The sequence below is a fragment of the Chelon labrosus genome (assembly GCF_963514085.1).
Source record: "Chelon labrosus genome assembly, chromosome: 18".
Classification (NCBI taxonomy): domain Eukaryota; kingdom Metazoa; phylum Chordata; class Actinopteri; order Mugiliformes; family Mugilidae; genus Chelon; species Chelon labrosus.
In genome coordinates this window covers 20,600,913-20,615,181 of record NC_140351.1, presented here as the reverse complement: position 1 = coordinate 20,615,181, position 14,269 = coordinate 20,600,913, and the positions used below count along the sequence as shown (strand labels likewise).

General features: G+C 43.3%; 1 protein-coding gene across 2 annotated transcripts in view; it reads right to left on the bottom strand.

Annotated features, from left to right (window-relative positions):
- stau2 (staufen double-stranded RNA binding protein 2) overlaps positions 1 to 14,269 on the bottom strand; it is a 91,349-nt gene that overhangs the window by 3,590 nt on the left and 73,490 nt on the right. The window lies entirely within an intron of this gene.

The following is a 14,269-nucleotide window of genomic DNA, read 5'->3' as shown; positions in this document are numbered from 1 at the left end:
AGCCGTGGAACTGTGCTATCACCTCCCAGCAGTGCTCCCACTATGCGTCCAGCTATGCATAAAGCAACATACTTAACATTTCTTGCGCGCCCCCTCTTCCTTCCATACCAACCATCGCTGCGGGGAACGTGGTGTGAATCTGAGTCTGAATGCATGACTGACCGCCGTTCAGATATAATGCAGATGCCACCAGTTACACGACTGCACATGGAATCTAATTGAGAGACTAATCTGTCCCCTGCAGTTTATACTCATTCAGTATTAGGGTCGTCACAATAATGATATTGTATTTACAAATGATACAAATGATTGTCAGACTGTCTTTCAATGATAACATTTTTAAAGTTCTTTGACTACCACCGGATTAGTTGAGTAATTGTTAGCGCCTCGATATAAGAGTTGGTGGCCCTGCTACTATACTAAGGCGGCTAAAGACTGTGGAATAAAAAGGGGGATGCAATGAAAAGATGTAGAATGATGCGGAAATAGTGACAGAAGTTGGATACATGCCCACTGTTAGTTTCATCCAGCTGTTTTTAGACAGATGGCTGACACAGATTTTAAAGATGACGCAAAATAATCAGTTCAAATAGCTGCAATCAGCCTGTTAGGTAATAATTGTGACAGGCCTGTTCAGTTTCTGAGCGTAATGAGTAATGGTGCGGGGTCAAAGAAGTGGATCCCACAAAATGAGCTGTAACCGAAGCTTAAATTTTAGGGGAACTAACATAAAGGCAAACTAAAAACAACAAAACAGGGTGGGAATGAGCCCAGAGTAAAGGATTGAGTGACTGGCATCATGTTATATAGAGTGGTCACACAGGGAGGGATATCCCAGCTGTCATGTTGTCTAAATGTTTCATTTGTGTGCTTAAACTGGTTTGTTTGTGGGAGGCATTGTTATTTTTAAAGGGTAGACAATTTTACCAAAATTACAACCAAAAAATGGTCTATTATCTACTGTAATGTCTGAGTCTAAAAATGGCTTGTTGTGGATTTCATGTCCCAGAAATGTTGAGTCTATGTGTCATCTTTAACTTTGAAGGACTGAATACATTGTTGTTTTTGATGTGACAGACTTATGCGCAATTGATAGCACCGCGGCACATTTACTGGACCCTATGCCGTAACCTGACGTGCCCCTCCACAGAAATGTAACTATGCATCGGAGCCACGCGGATCATAAAGGCTGTGATTGGTCCAAAATACATTTCCTTGTTCTCTTGACTCAGCGGCCGGACAAGCGCATAAAGTTCTCAGACATCTTCTCCATGTTCTGTAACCGCTGATCCACATATATTAACTTCAACTCCAACATGAGCAGCTCAGTTCCACTCATTACTGTGTGTATAGTGCAGTTTAACTCAACACAGCTGGTCAGTCACCGCCTAGTGTTTAAGTGGCGCAATTACAGAACAACACGGACACACCAGCGCACAGGTATAGGTATAAATGCTTTCGACAGCGTAACCCCCTACGCCGTAGCTACGCACTCGGCGTGCTGCGGTACTATAAATTAAACTTAGGTTATTTAATCACATTCATGCTTAAGTGACCATTATGTTAAGAAACTCTTAAAAAAAGACAGTTCCACTTTATCATCCAGCAAACATCTGGTACAACAGCAACCAAAACCTGGATCTGTTACACTCCTTCACTGGTTAATCAGTGTGGAGATAAGGAGTAAGTGGTCCTGCTCAGCAGATGAGTGAGATGCAACGACTGGCTGAGTCTAGCTCATTATGAAGCCCACCCAACACTCCGCTCTTATTAGCTATATCAGCTACATATGCAGACAAATCTATCATTCTCCTCACATGAATATCAGGAAGACATTCAGCTGGACACATAGCCAGAGACGTCTCCACGAGAATGCAGATCTGTATTCAAGCCACATGCACGTTTATCAAACTTTAATCCTGAGAAAATACGGCATGTCCCATATCACTATGCTTCTATGGAATGCGTCACACACAGAAGGATGTTACAAACTATAATTAAATGTGCTTGTGTCTAAAATCATTTTCAAAGCTTTTAACTTCAGACTATGAGAAACATTAACCAGGAATTGTAATTTATGCCTGACAGGTGCAAGGGTCAAAATCTGGTTTGTATCCATCAAATTGAGAAGAAGAAGAAGAAAAAAGAAGCAATCTGTGACGCCTACTGGTACTAAAACATCTACAAGAATAGCAGGACCTACTTGAAAAATTGATACTGTGGAGTTATTAGAGCCTTTCTCCAGAGACCCAGAAATCAACTGAAGACTTGCTAAGTCTGTAGCAGACAATTTATGGAGCAATGTGTTTTTTTTTCTCTGTGAAGATTTGACAGCCAGTGAGATTTAGGGGTTGAATATACTTGAAGAGATTTAAGGTGACAACCCCGCAGAACATGAGGAAGGAATGTTTTCACAATTACACTGTTAATAATCATAAATCATATCAGGGAACTCTTGATGTATCAGTTAGATGATTTTTCTTCACGTATGGCGAAACATATCATCTCACAGGGGCCAGGGTTGTCCACATACAGAGGTGGAAAAAGTAATTAAGATAAGAAGGAAACCTACAGCAGGCAGATTAATTGAAGACACATGATCAGAATCACACCTGATAAGCAGGGACGGACCCCCCACCTTCTCCTCTGACCAATAAATTGTAATCACAACCAACTTCCCCATAAACTTCTTGTTTGTTGTATTTATTCAATCGGTTTGGGACGTTTCTCTCCCTGAGTAAATAGCCAAAGACCATCTGTTGGAGTAGGAGGGGGGAGTGGTGGTGGGGTAGGGGCTAGAGATAAACAGCCATAAATCAGTGCCTCGACAGTGGCAGCGCTGCTGATATACGACAGGCAGGCATAAGGGCCCAGCAGCTCAGCGAAGGGCCTAAGACAAATACTGGGCCTATCTGTGGGAATGGCAGCTAGTGAAATCATTATTTTTCTAATGTGATAAGTTGGGCATCGTTAGAGGCAGCCGCTACACTGATGCGTCAGCACTAGAAGAGCATGTTTAGTCTGAGGCCGGGAAATGCAAGGTGGAGGTGTTCCATCTTTGTCATGGGACAAAGAGAGAGTAAGAGGTGGGTTAAGAGACAATTAGGAGAGGACTGGAATATCTTTTGAATTTGAGGCTTAAAATAGAAGAAATAACTGGGCCACCAATACATTTATCAGCCTATAAGGGATGTTGCCTTCTTATGTCTTAAGGCAAGTCACTGCCTTACAACATGAGAAGGAAAACGTGTCAGCGGACTTGTTTGGTAGGCAACGCTGGATATCATAAAAAGTTTCAGTGTTGCACTTGTTTACACACCTTATAAATGACAAAGATAGTTGTGTAATGAATTAATAAAGGCGGCTGAGTTAGAAGTTCAAACTATCTCATTCCCACACCCCTGGCCAATTTCATGCATGAAGTGCGTGAGAATGTAGGGTAGTCCATTTCAGAAAGTCACAGTGGCAACAATGGAAAAGGTGTTGGACAGTGCGGTTTTCTGAAGCTAGTTGATCATCCGCAAAACATGTCTCATGATGTGTAGTGAAAGCTTAAAACTATGTTCTGTCTTAAGGCTTTAGCACAGCAGAGTCCTGCAACAGCAAAAAAAAAAAAAAAAAAACATCTTGCAACCAACCATGTAGAAATTCTAGGTACTGTACTATAAGTCAACAGCAATGTATCCCTCAAACTCAACTAGCTGGACTTTATATCATCTTTTTGCTTGTACCTGTGGCAACACTCAAGGTTTCTTCCTGTTAAAAGGGAGTTTTTCCTTGCCACCGTTGCCTTCAGGCTTGCTCTGGGGATTTCAGGCCGGGTTTTTGTAAAGCGTCTTGAGACGATTTGTATTGTTACTGACGCTATATAAATAAAATTGAATTGAACACGTCTACACTAGCCTAGTCCACTGAATCTCTTACACCGAAGTCACTGTAATTACTCCCTCTTCACCTATCCTCTTTCTTCACCCCAACTTTAGATAACAATCCAGCACTCTCCATCAATCCAAGACTGGTAGCCAACCTGAAGCGCCCCACAGTCACCTCACACATGATCTCATTTATCTATCTATCTAGCTGTCCCTAGTTCAAAGGCTTGGGCAAACAGTGGTCGTATGTGACGGGTCTGAGGAGGATCCGCAACCGTGGCCGAGCTCCTGATGTGGAGTGACAAGGGCGGCTCATTTTTCTGGGCCTGCTGCGCTCTTAATGGCTTTCCCGACAGAGGCTTCGCTTCCATCAGCGGCTTGGCCAAACAAAGTCCCAGTCCCCCAGGAGACTGCTGCATCAGCCTGACGGATCTGATGGATCATTGGATCACATTGACCCTGACAAATCAGAACCTGGTATCAGCTCTCACTGCTGGACTGCTGGGTTCTAAAGAAGAAATGATGGGACATGTTGGGAAACAGACAAGAAACACAAGAAAGTAAGGCTGGGAAGGAAGAAAACAGAAGAAGGGATGGCAGCCTTAAGTTCTTCGACCTTCATCACTTCATCCTCTGGCCCTTAGCTGCCATCAAAGACACCAGGGAGGTCCCAATATGGTGAAGACCACCAGCAAATCATTCAGTTTTGTGTACTTGCTCTCCGTTTCCTTGTCCTTGAAGCTTCAGAATAGTAGAAAAAATAAACATCTGCCTAGTTTGCTCATTCCCTTGGTTTTATCAGATCAGATCTTACTCCTGCTCTGCTGGAGTCTAGATGAAAGTACAGACATCACCTTAAGGTTAAACCCAATGACCCAATCTAAGGAGTACAGCATGGTATTTCCCTCTAAAGAAAGCAGACCTAGATTTCCAGGGCCTTTTCTCTGGCTCTGTGCAGACCAGATGGAATAATCAAACCCTTCTCTAATCTTAAATACAGGCCAAGAGTATCAGTGGCAGTCTCCCACCCTGGCTTTGATCTTGCATCACTGTCTAAGTCATGTGTTTGGACATGCACGTCATCCAAGGAAGCAAGAGGCAGGGGAGAGGGAATCCTTGGATCATTCAAATTCTGTTTGTGGTCTTTGGCTGGACTACAAGTCTTTTCCAGCAGGTGCGCTAAAATGTATACAAACGTGCAATGTATTACAAGAACTGATATAAAAAGGCTCAATGGCATGTTACGTGGTGTCATGCCTACAGTCATAAGACACTGCTGTTGGATTTTTAGAAGGATGGCACAGCCTTGGAAACTGAAATCTTTTGCTGTGGACAGGAATAGTTTATACAATCTATAAAACACTGCATCATTTACAAGAACAATGTTTCCCACTTCCCCACTTCTACCGAGTACTATAACAAACTACTAACCACACAATTGTTTCACAAACACTTCCAGTTTCTTCTAAGAACATGAGATCTGGGTGGATACATCTTAACCCAAATCGCTCGCTTTTGCTCTACAATAACCATTCATCCTCCTTTTCCACAAAAACATGTTCACTATGACATCTTAATAATCCTAATAGAAAGAGTCTGATTAATGTCAAGTGGGTGGCTCTGAGCTGCCACGAGGCGGGGACGCCCAAGAACATGAAGGGGACGCAGGACAGCTGCTGATGAGGATGATCTAAGGGACTTCCACTAGACTAAACAATGAGCAGAGTGGATTTCAAACAGGGTGTTTTACAGGCAGGACCTGGGAAGTTGGAAAAATGAGTGCCCTGTTGTGGGAGAAGTTCTGAGGGTGGATATATTGTTCTGCAGAGGGCTTGTTCTGTTTTCAAAAGGCCACATAAAACCTTGACAGTGCTCCCTCTTTTGCGCTCACTCCTCAAAGCAGAAAGAAATATGAGATACCAGGGAGGAGAAAATCCCAGCCATCTTTTTGTCTTGTGTAAACCCCGCTGTTACAACCATGTTATCACATCAGTGCTCAAATCTTGACATTCATTAAATGCTATTAAATGTATTGCACATTTTCTCTCTATCTCTCTCTCTTTTTTTTTTTTACCTTTATCATCTTCTCTATAATTCTTCTCATCCCTTGGCTTTCATTTCCTCTAAATTATTTTCTTTTCCCTCTACCCACATCAAAACCCTGGACAGGGATCACTGGAATATTCCCGTCAGTTCGTGGAGAACACCTGTGTGTGCTCGGGTGCTGCCAGCGTATGCGTCTATTTGTTAATATGGTGTGATGTGTACATGAATTCTTCAGGAACTACAGAGAAAATGTATTCAGATCCTCTCACCAAATCTCTTCCTCACTCTCCAGATTTCACATCCTCTTCCACATCAGAGACGTGGATAAAAGAGGCAGTGTGTGCCTGGCAGTGGTCTAGCTGTAGCCTGACATGACGTTAATTTCTCTGAAGTAGCACTTCATATGTGCCGGTGCTCTTCTTGTGCAACAGTGGAGCAACTGTGAATGTTAACAGCTAAATAAACTTCTCTATGAGGAATTCAACCTGATTTATGTCTGCATCAGTCATGTGCGCATACTTCCACATTACGGAGATCAGAATTCCTACAGTGGATAGTGTTTTCTTTTGTGTGTCTCCCAGGCATGATATGAGTGCTGAAGGCTGGCTGAGTTAAGTTAGCGGGTAACGGCTGTGGGGCTCCCCAGGGGAGCAAGCCTTCGCTGACATGGGAAGCCATAAATAAGGGCCCGGGGCGCAGCGCCATGTCATGCGTCATTTGGGTCGGAGAGGCCTGCTTTATCCCCTCCCACCCCTGAGCTGCTGAGCATGGCACCTCCTAGGGCGTAATACAAAACATATGGGCAGAGGGCGAGGGGCAGAAGTACCTCAGCATACCACACTTCTGCCTTGTCAGCAAAGCATCTCAGAGGATAAGCAGATACAGACGGCCTCTATGATAACACTGTGCTATGCTGCGATGATATAACTTCAAGAAACCTAATCAATGAGGTTGGGCTAAAAACAGGATAAGAGAAATGAATTATGGACCAACTCTAACTGCTATCACTATTCAGTGTTTATAAGTAGGACACAGCAAGGAATAAGAGTTTATTAAACCTTATTAAGCACTGTTATGTGGCTGTAAACAGAAATAGGAGTAAGAGTTCATAACATTAGAGTTACTATAAAAGTCAATTTAATTCATTCAATAATTTATAAAATACAATCTGGACATGGATTTATAATGATTTAGAGACGGATCGTTTTGCTGCTGTATCTGGGTTGCATCAGTACTTCAACATGCAACAGCCTTCACACCATAAATAAAATGTAAGAGTAACTGATCACTGTGACACATGGTATGACCAAGAAGAGAAAGCACAGCACTTACACTTTCCATCAAGAACGGAGACAATGACACATTCCCACTGAGAAAGGAACCCCTCATTCGCAGGGAGTGACACAAAGGGGAATCGATGTTGGTCTTTGCTCAATATTGCCAACTTATTCCAAGACTGCTGATGAATCAGTGTCTACATCCAGCTTGGGGTGAGATATGGAGCATGAGGAATGCATTAGTGATGGGACTACTTCCTGTGAAGATATTGGTTACGAAGAGAAGAACAGCCTGAAGGCCACTGACTCACCAGCATGACCACTGACAAAGCTGAAATTACCTCCCATAAAGTATAGCCCTTGAATTTCCATTGACAAACGCTTCACATTGTATAAAGACACACTCATCTGATCTCATCTGATATGCTTGTATAGATGACACGAACAGAAACCTGTGAGGCTCCACCAACATTACTCTGTTATCTAAAGGGTTGAAGATGCGTCATAAATAATGGGAAGTTTAATTTCCTGTGCTGGTAGTAAGGTCATGGTTGAAGAATTGGAAAAAGGGATCCGACTGTCCTCTGTGGGTTTCCCCAGTGACTCCAAAGCAGTGTTACATCACCCCATGTCCACCTGCAGACATCCACCTTTCTATGCCAGAGGGAGAGGGTTCTATAATCCTGAACAATTGGACTCAAATTGCCCTGGGGGAGGTACAGAAAGCGGTGGGAAGAAAAGACGGCCTTCAGGCACTCGCTGTCTTATCAGCTGAGAGATTGTGATCGGCCCCGAGGGGCGTCCTATTTCTCTCTTTTCTGCTTGCTAATCTCCCTTTCCTTTCCATTTTTCTGTTCGGGTCAAATATTGACCTTGCAACCCTTTTGACAGCTCTTCTTCTGCCAATTTTGATTTACAAGCCAATTTTCATTGTCCGGGTTTCAAAAATGACAAACTCACACTGTTTGGTTGGTGATAAAGGGCAGAGTCTTGTGAAAGTAGGCAGTGGTACAAGGATTGGTTGGGTGGGGATGCAAATGTGATGACTGTGGTTGTTGCTACACAACCAAAGGAAAAGTCCTCTTCTGTGCCCAGCATGGAGGCATGGGTAGCTGACACCAGAGCTGGAATCCAAGGTCTTAATCGCATGCCCGGTTTTCAAAGACAATAATGCCAGTAGTTGTGCAGTGGACCAAATCAATCTCTAATGAGGATATCAGCTTGATGTCAAAGAGCCCTTCCATTTAAATTGCAATCCAGTTATTTCATCATTGCTGGGCAAGGGATGGAAGCTAAAATACTGTTTGTACTAAAAATGATCCAAAATCCAACAACTGCAGAGACAGGTCATATGAGTCATGAGAGCTGAACCTCACTTTACATAAGCTATAAAACCTAAACTGGAAATGACAACAGCTGCTGGTTGTCTTGCCCAGAATTTCTTCATTAGAATTAAGAAAGAAAAAAAAAACTTCAGAGTGAGACTAAACGAGGCCTTTGCACACCTTCTCAGCTTGGGGGATGGGGGTTGTCGACAATCTGATAATTACTCCTGTGAAGCATTCTGCCCCGTTTAGACCAACAAAAGAAGGTGACAAAAATTACAACACAGGCTTTCAGGTGTGGGGAGGCAAATAGGAGGAACTTGTAAATGTAGTATATGAAAGGGTTAAGAGAAAGGGTACGGAAGAGGGGCTAGGCTTACAGTGACAGCCACCAGCTGCATGCAATAATCCAAAACACTCCATCATGAGCCTTTTATATTTCTATGCTGGAGACGGGAGTGTGTACGAGAGTGGATGTCTGGTGGAAAAGGACATCCGGTAACAAGAGAGGACGCGCAGTCAGACAGCGTTTTACACCTTCTTCCTCTTGTCTGTTCCTCCTTGCAACTCCCTAAGCTGCTCTTAGCATTTTAATCACCTAGTAGACACAAGGGAAACGCCTGTAAAACCTGTTGCACTGTGTTTAAAATTTGCAATGGATCCCCAAAAAGCCTGTGAGTGTTTCTCATTATCCGTCCGGCATGTTCACAGGGCCTATAGGATGAGAAGAGACATTTCATCCCAAGAAATACTGAGGGGGGCTTGGAAATGACTGTGTGACAGGAGCAAATGTGACCCACCATGCCTCTGCCCTTGAAGTGTTATGAAAACTACTACTATGTTCCTATGGCAACTAGCAGTGTGTACTGCAGAGACAGATTATGTATAAAGCATGTTTACTGAAAACAATAAATTCCAGGATGCTTATATCAAGAGGCAAGGCTTGTTGGGTGCTCCATCTAGGCTAGTTTTCTGAACAATAGGTTGCCGGACCACACTAACCAGCCAAAGATGGAGCGTGATGAGGAAAACACACAGGCACTGAAAACACATGTCTTTTAAAATGCTTGCATAATGCCATTATCAGGTTAGCTTAAAGCCAGCAGACCGATCTCTACAGGAACAAAGCCATGTTATGAATTACGTCTGCAAACACCAACGTGAGGCCAGGCCAGATAGAGAGCGGCTGATGGGATGTGCAAACATAGACTGACATCGTCATGGTGGGCCTCACCCGGCAGAATGAAAGCAGCATGACGTGGTCTTCTCTGAAGGGAGGGGATGGTTAGCAAAGGTAATTATATAAATCTCGTATCCCACAATTATATTTATGTATAAATGTTTAAAACATTTTGTGGATAGGGGGAAAATGAATTTAGATTCAAATTAAATTCACTGAGTTACCAGCTTGAAGGAACTTTGAGCAAAGTCAACCATTTCCACGCTAAAAACAGACTTTCCGCAGTACCAGTAGAACAGAGGCCGCGGTCCATTATTTGTCAGTGATGCTGTGATTTTATCCACTAAAGGAAAGTGAGAACTTCATTATCTGCGGGCGAGTCTTTACGAGCCACCTCACACATTTTTTACAACATGGCAAACAGACAGTAAACACCAGGACGGGCGCTGGGCTTTACCACGTGATTAAGACACAGCTAATTAGATAGCGGACAGTAAAACAGTGAGGAGAATCGTAAAAGAGGGAGCAGAGACAAGTCTGAGTGAGGGATCAGGTACAACCAACAGACGTTCGAGTCAGGACACAGCAGGCCGCTGACAAATGATCGAGGTAGAGTTTCTCATTTCTGCAGCCTCCTCTGTGGTGAAAATGTAAATAACAGACTCCGCGAGGTAAAAGAGAAAAGATCCCCTCACCCGCAAGGCCCCCCCATGTCCACCATCCATCCATCCCTCTATTCTTCTTCTCCCTCTGCTCTTATGTAGTGGCTGGTCCCATGAAACAGGGGTCAAGGTACTAATGGAGGACCTTGTGGCCTTGTGTGCCTCTGGAAACACCCCACCACCGCCACCGCTCCCCGCTCTCTTATAAATCAAGCAGGCTTCATTGAGATTGTCAGAGTCCTCTGATGTCCCAGCCATGTCTCATTTCAAAGTCCTTCTGAAGGCTCACACGGTTCCACGTTTACTCGCTGGGCACAAGGGAGAGGTGTACGTGGGAGCGAGTGCGAGACTCAAAGAGGGAAAGACAGACACAGACACAGAGGGTGGAAGAAAGAGAATGAGTTCAGAGGGAAGTAGAAGCGAATTAAGAAAAGAGATGTCCCCGAGGGAAAAGGGGGGCCTCTAAAACAAATGTTTATTTAGCAACTATGCTGCATTAAACCTCTTACGTGAAAGCACCTACAATAAATCACGCCGTTTTGGGAAAGTCATTACAGCATCACTCAAGCAATGTGAGTATTTGTAAAGGTAGTGCAGATAAAATGCCTCTCTATACGTGCAATCAAAACATAATTTTCCTCCCTTCACTGTAAACTGAGGTGTGCACTCTGCAGAAGCATAAGCCATCGCTGAGATAATGACATTCTGTGGTTTCCTTTAGTGGATGCATTATTTTTTTTTTTTAACCAATGCCAAATGAGTTACATATGGATTTAAAAATAATGTTTTCCTAAAGTGTTGTTACATATACAGTCTTCCTATGGCGCTGAGGGCACATTATCAAAACCAGAGACACGTAAGTACACTCGTGAGGCGTATAAAGCGGAAACAAAACAAGCGCAAGTCTATGTAATCAGCATAAAAAAGGAACTGCACGGAACTTAAAGTGATTGCATGCCCGAAAAAATATTACGATGGCAAACCAGCAGTTTTGGGAAATACCGTTCTTGTCAAGATCGCATCGGTCTGTCTATTTAGCTGGAGCGAGCAGTTAGTTCAGCACAAGCAGTGTGAAGAAGCAAGCTTGGCTCTTTCCAAATCAAATCAAATCAGCACATCTAAAGCTCATTCATTAAGATGTTATATCTTGTTTGTTTAAACTGTAAAAAAAAAAAGGGGGGGGGGGGGGGTTGAAAAACAACAACTGAGTGTTTTATGAGGTGTTATGTGACAAACTATTTTTCGCCTGGGAGCTGTTTTAGTGTCTAGAACTAGTGGACACCTACGAAACAGTCCGGCACTCAATTCCCCATAAATCGTGTGTGGGTGTAACACTGCACAAGTTACGCAAAGTTTGGTGTATAAGTTTGTTACGGAAGTCTTGTTTTTTTTCAAGATCTTGGCCTGGTAGCAGTAGGTTCTAGCAATGCTGTAAGGACAAATTAAAATTTGTGTTACAATGTTAAGTAGAGATCAGTGATTCTGGAGGTAATTGCCCTGATCTTGGCGTGGACCAAACCGAGGGAAGTTTCATACCTAACGGTTTGTAGCAAATACACGTACTGCTGCACCTCGCTTGGGACAGAACCAGGCTAGGTGTTTAGCCAGTTTTTGTTAACAGGCTGCTGGCTGGAGTCTGAAATTCGACTTATTGTCAGTCCTAACTACTTGTATGGTCATCAGATAGTGTTTCAAACATCCTCCTCCCGTGTCCTTCCGACGCTGGTGAAGGTTGTCTATACCACCCCCCAAAAATCTAAAACAAATATACAGTATAGTTTTCCTAATTTGCTGCGTCACTGGATCATATTCAGGATAAATATTTGCCAAGCTAAGTGATAGCGGTGATTGTTGAACAGGAGTGAGCAGGCCTGCCTGTTGCTAAGACATGCAAGATGAGAGGTGATCTGCACACCTTCTGCACCACTGCAAGGTCTTCCTCTCACATTTACGTAGTGAGAGTGTGGTTTGCTTAATCTTTCCTTATCTCCTTTAAATGCAAAGGCTTGGGCCAGATTTGCATATAAAACAGAACACAAGCTGTCACTTGTGACTTTATTTACAGAGGAGATTTAGAAGAGCTGATACTGTGTACTGGGAGGCAGACCCACACACACACACACACACACTCAGTGTTAACTTAAACTGCAGGGGTATTTGACACCTTAGTCGTAACTGGTGTTAACCCCCGATGAGACCGTTGTTTTGAGTGTTTCAAAATGTCTGCTGTTTGAGGCCCGAGAATGCGTTAACATCCAGATGAGAGGGAGGTGGTCGTGGTGGTGGGGCTCAGACAGACAGAAAAACATTCCCCAGTCGCTACGCTCATCTCCATAACTCAGTACACAGCCAGAGAACAGTGATCCACACACACAGGCCTGGACATTAACAACCAGACTCCCACAACTCAGAGGCGCAGTCGTCTGCTGCTGAACAGTCGGCGACATTTAGGGCCTGATTCATGACTGCCGTGAAAAAATTTCATCTTTTTCGCTCGCGGACAGGGTTAAACAAATCGGGATGTAATTCTGTATCGGGCAGGAGGAGCCTCGTCTGGCATGGCAATGGATCTGTCAGCGAAATCCTGTAATTTAAGTGACAAAAAAAAAAAAAAAGACGAAATCATATCTTGTACGACAGAAATCAAAAACAACTTGCACAAACAAATAGTGTCTGGGAGATATAATTTCATTAAGCCAGGAAAGCAACACAAGAGCATATAATTACAAGCAACAATACAGGTTATTATGCAGTGAGTACGTGTGTGTCTAAGTACATATGTGCTTGTTTTTAAGCATTTGAAGCCATAATTACTGTCAGTGTGTGATTTCCTTTTGGAGCGCTCCTGTGATGATTAATTCTTATAAGTTTTTAACCACAAGACGTGTGTCACATATCAAGTTAAAGAACCTTTTTTTTTTTTTTTTTTTTTTTTAAATTGTACAATACATCAAACTTCTTTTGTGCAACCCTCCAAGAGCGGGACAAGACTGACAGTATCAGTGTTGGTTTGTGGTGTTCTGTTTAATCTGAGTCATAAGAAACTGAGCCGTGGATCAGGAGATTGGGCAGATTTACGCACAAATGTGTGCAATGGATTATTTCCAAAGGGCTCGAATAGAGGAATATTTAATACCCCTCACTTTGGCATCTTCAAAGCAAGGGATGAACATCTCAAAATATCTCATTAACATTACCACGGCGGGGTTTGCATATTAGGACAGAGAAGCCCAGCAGGAGACAGTAAAACAGTTTGCATAACGCCGATTACGAAACAAAGCTGAAACGTTAACCTTTGCAGAGTGAAAACCCAATCGTGTTGGTGTTAGAAAAGGTGTTTTCTCCGCAGGCGACACAACTCACACATCATCACAGCGAGTTGCAGAGGGAAAAAAAAAAAAAAAAAGATTAAATGCGCGGGCCGTTATCTTGGGGACCTTTTCAGCAATCTATCACTCAGTATCAAATGACATTAAGTTAATGAGCCCCGAGACGCCACAAAGAGCGCTAGGCTGTGAGGTAGCAGCCCTGGCTTGCTCAGGCCTCCCACAGAGGTGATGAGTGAAGAAAGGTGTGATTGGTTTACAGACCTTTATCCACACCAAATTTGTGTGTGTGGGAAATCACACGCGGAGGATAACGACACTGGAGGCTGCAAGGCCACTGCCAAAACATCTTGCTCCTCTTAGCACGGATGTGATAATGAATCTAGCACCTTTGTTGGCCTTCGAGCTATCACACTTGTCTGGCCAATATGTAACCAACAAGGAGGGAGAACAATTTGTAGACACATAAACAGATATAAATTACACTTTGCGCCAGCTTTTCTCGTCACTTTAAGAAAACTGGCAACTACGCATAAAACATAACAGTTACGTGGTTACTGCTTGGATGTTTCAGAACTGTC